This window comes from Anopheles arabiensis (genome assembly GCF_016920715.1).
Source record: "Anopheles arabiensis isolate DONGOLA chromosome X unlocalized genomic scaffold, AaraD3 X_pericentromeric_contig0008, whole genome shotgun sequence".
NCBI lineage: Eukaryota > Metazoa > Arthropoda > Insecta > Diptera > Culicidae > Anopheles > Anopheles arabiensis.
Window position 1 is genome coordinate 30,001 of NW_024412086.1, and position 5,000 is coordinate 35,000.

The window sequence follows — 5,000 nt, forward strand, 5'->3', positions numbered from 1 at the left end:
ACTTTCTAGGAAGCTTGTACTTAGACATGCATGGCTTAACCTTTGAGACGAGCGTATATCACTGGTAGGATCAACCAGAATTCGAGTCAATTGCTTGAACACGAACTACACTCTTGATCACGCGAGGCGCAAGTCCCCGTGACCACCGAGATTTGTTCTGTGACGCCGGAGCGTCGTTGGCGCCACTCGATAGACTGCACAAGCAGACAACGTCGGATGCATTGCACATGGCTAGCGGATCTACTCTCTGCACTGCGTCGGGTGTTCCTACGTCTGTCTGGAGACATTGCTAGGCCAGTACGGCACTCTGCGCACTCTTGCTTGTCCTCTTCGAGCGACGGGCCTCTAAGCGGGGTTGTATTCCGGTACGACACATCGACTGGTACACATTGCACGCACTAACGATCTCTCTGCACTGAATGGAACTCATTCATAACCACCGTGACGGGAGACTTTGCTAGTACGCACGATACTCTGCGCATGTGCACATGTTTTACAACCCAACCAACTTAAGCACCTAGGGGAAGTTGTGATGCCATCTGAACACCCACCGACTGATGCATTGAACGGCTAAAGTTGACCTTCAATCCGAACTGGCACTTTGCGGCGTGGAGGCAGTTGCGCGACCACTCCTATCCCAAACCAACAAAGCATGGTGTATCCTAAGTGTTCGGTACAAGCACACCACGACGGGACACATTGAACGGTTCAGCGATCTCTGCACTAGTGGAAGAACTCCAACGTGATACGGGAGACATTGCTCTAAACCGAACGGCATCTCTGCGCGTTTACTTGACGCACCCCAACTTGGTCAACTGTTGGACTTTTTCGTAATCACGGCGGGACACATTGAACGAGCTCTAACGGATCTCTGCACGCATGGAACATGGTGGCGGGAATCATTGCTAGAACCGAACGGCGCCTCTGCGCGATGTACAAAGCCCAACAGGAACCTCGTATCGGCTGCCGAGCCGGAGCTTGAACAACTTGGACTTTCACCTCTAATTTATATCAACTCACCACTCCCCGAGGGATCCGCAGAATTGCTTCTGGGTCCCGTATCGTTATTTGCGATTCGTGTTTGCATTACACTACATTGAACTATTCCAACTTGTTTATCCGCATGGCGAACATTTGCTGCATAGAACATTTAAGTTCCACTTCGCTCTCCCCTACGTGGGTCTGAGCTTCGCTCTCAGGGAAAAAATATGCCACATTTGGTAGGGAGACCCGGTTTCATCACGCTTTGTGCCCTGCACCATATATACCCTCATAAATTTATTCATTGGATTAGATCCAAGGAACACCAGATCATGCACCACTACCCATAATAGCTCATCGAGCTTAGCGTGAATCCTTCGGGTTTCCCTAAGAAGTTCGATTGGTCTTGCAGAGTTTAAAGACAACGAAGCTTAGTTTCAAGCAATGGTTAATATACGCGTATTCAAAACCCTTAGCTGTTACAACTTTTTTACTAGAAACCATCACGACGAAGTCTTTGGGTCCGTAGACCCGTGATGTACTGCTCCAGGGAACGTTTTTATAGGGTGGAAGCTCAAAATCATAGGTTAAAATCATCGGCAGAGCCCACCAGACACCACTTTTGCTTCATTAGTTCGGACTATAGGCATACGACGATTTTTATCGCGGAGGGACGTATGACCCAAACGGGGGCTTAATGACCCACTGCCACTGCAAACCATGCTCCTACGACTAAATAGAGGTAAAACTACGATTTGGTGCAATCTTCATGTTTGACCTCGTAGCAAGGTACCCTCCCTATAGTAGGCAATGAGCAAATGATCATAATCCCAGGAGGGCAAAAATGGGAACCCGAAAGGAAAGCGCTGTTGGCGCGCCTAAGCTACTGGCCCGTAGAGTAAAAATGGTACCCCCAACAAAGTTGTCGATTGACATTCTGATTGCACTTTTATCATCTAGGGTGCGTTCCTTACACGTTTTGAGGGGTTTTAGCGAAAAACATGTTTTGAGCCACACGAGCTCTCCGGCCCGCTCGGTGCACATTTTTGAAAAAAGCTAGGAGCTGCCCCTAGGTTCGGGGTGTCACAAAATATTGAAAAGTGGTCAAAAACCGCTATCCAGAATCGGATGTAGAATCATTAGACGAACTTAAAATTGTTCTACGACCAATGTCTGCGACGTTTAGTATTCAAGATATGGCCCGCCCTAGGTCTGACCTGGCATTTTCGTGAAAATTTAAAGCATGGCCATAGGGACGGGTAAAATAGCTATTTTGAAGCAAAAACCACCTCACTTTAAATGGCCATAACTTTTGAAAAACAAGAGCTAGGGTGCGTTCTCGACACGTTTTGAGGTGTTTTAGCGAAAAACATGTTTTGAGCCACACGAGCTCTCCGGCCCGTTCGGTGCACATTTTTGAAAAAGCTAGGAGCTGCCCCTAGGTTCGGGGTGTCACAAAATATTGAAAAGTGGTCAAAAAACCGCTATCCAGAATCGGATGTAGAATCATTAGACGAACTTAAAATTGTTCTACGACCAATGTCTGCGACGTTTAGTATTCAAGATATGGCCCGCCCTAGGTCTGACCTGGCATTTTCGTGAAAATTTAAAGCATGGCCATAGGGACGGGTAAAATAGCTATTTTGAAGCAAAACCACCTCACTTTAAATGGCCATAACTTTTGAAAAACAAGAGCTAGGGTGCGTTCTCGACACGTTTTGAGGGTGTTTTGGCGAAAAAGCATGTTTTGAAACCACACGAGCTCTCCGGCCCGATCGGTGCACATTTTTGAAAAAAGCTAGGAGCTGCCCCTAGGTTCGGGGTGTCACAAAATATTGAAAAGTGGTCAAAAACCGCTATCCAGAATCGGATGTAGAATCATTAGACGAACTTAAAATTGTTCTACAACCCCCAGTCCGACGCCTCGTATTCGAGATATAGCACTTTGTAGGTCTGACCGAGCAATTTTGTACTGAAATGTATGGCGGACATGTTATTCATTAAACAACATTAACTTGCATCGTGCCCTACTTCATCGGCACAGCTACTATCGACTATCTATTGTTGAAATGGATTGAGTTTGACCATTTTAGCTCTTTTCTTATGCCGTGCACCAACAGTGTGTACCGATCAGGGAAAGTACACTACGTACGCGTTCATGGATGTATATGTTGGTACAAGTTGCCGGTCGGAATAGCAGTGCACCAAAACTGTGTACCGATCAGGAAAGTACAAGACGGAGGGCGCAGCCCGAGCGTACGCGTTCATAGATGTCCATGTTGGTACAACCTACATGTACGTACCTTGTTTTTGTATCAAAAGTTCCAATAAAGTGTTTGTATGCTTAAAATGCTTATCTCAACCGGTCACCTTTTGGCCTGCCCTTTATAGACAGAAACCTAGAACGATACTCGCGATGTTTGTGTTTTCCATTCGCCCGGGACGACGGAAATGAGCTCTGTGCACATCGTGCAGAAAACTGTCTCCTCCTCGTATGTTTTTGTCCCTCCACGCATATAATCACCCACATTTGTGTTCAACACGGACGGCGCAGCCCGAGCGAACGCGTTAATGTTTATGTTTGTGCACACTAAAGTTACAATCCTAGGATTTGGTTATTGCGTCGCAGTGCCCGACCGTCGCGGACACCATTCTTGGACAAAAGTCCAAGTACGTAGAGTACATTCCCTAGGTATGTGCCCGTTCGTGACTTTCGTTGCGTGCTTACAGACACGCTTGGGTATGTTTACCATACAAGGTTTACTAGGAAAACCTGGGAAGGACGCTTGCCCTCCCGTTGCGGACACCATTCTTGGAAAGAAGTCCTGCTACGTAGCGTTCTTTAATGTACTTGATCAGTTTGTATTGCATTTGCTTTGTGCAATTGACTTTTGCTAATGCTCACTAAGGGGTGTTCGTTTGCGATGTGTATGATAAGCAACTGTCTATTCTAACCAGCAGTTAAATAACACTTTTCACCCAAATCATAGGAACGTAGAGTACTTTCCCTGATCGGTACACAATTTTGGTGCACCTCTAACTTCGCCAGCACTTTATCGTTACGTTTTGTGCACAACCTTGGGACATGGTGTAAGTTTCATCATTGTTATGTTTGATTCGGTTTATTATGATTGAAAAATACGCTACGTCCTAGAAATCTGAACTCGAATACTTTTGCCACGTTGCGCAAAAAGCTACTGAGCAACTCCTAGCCGTTTACCGATTTAAAATTTAATTTTCGTTATTAGTTTTAAAAATACGCTAAGTCCCAAAAATCTGAACTCGAATACTTTTTCTATGTGCCGCCAAAAGCTACTGAGCAACGCCTAGGTTGGTACATTTTGGTACATGGAGTGTATGCGTGCAGGCGTACTGCCGTGCTGGACCGGAAAATCGCACTTGCTACTAGAACGTAGAGTAATTCCCTAGATAGGTGCTTTTGCATGCCTCTGTTCGACGTCCATGCAACTTGGAACGTGCGACACACGTAGCTAGGCTTCTCCATACATATTCCCTAGGGTAGCACCAAATTGCACACTTTCAGGGGTATATTTTGGTACGGTGTACTGTGCATGGTACAAGTATCATTAGCTCGTGCAATTTATTTTGCATCAAGTTGCGATTGCTGGTGCGTCGAGATAGGAGTGTTTCGCGACTTTTGCCAAGCTTTGGTGCCATTTTGTGAATAATTAATGTTCTAGCCACAATAAACGTGCAACATAATGCCAATAACGAAAACGCCATTTTCAAGGGACTTCCAGTCAAAATGTTTGCAATCAGCGCTTTCCTGTCGAGTTCAGGATTTGGGACTGAGCGTTTTTTTCACGATCAATCAAACGACCAGTTCGTGAATAAACAATTCATACAACAGTGCATCCCTTCAAAGTAGAAAAAGCCGAATGCTAGGGCTCCAGTCAAAAACGTTGTCATTGGCGCTTTCTTCTCGAGTTCAGGATTTGGGACTTAGCGTTTTCACGATCCAGCCAAAAGACCAGATCGTGAAATAAACGATTAATACA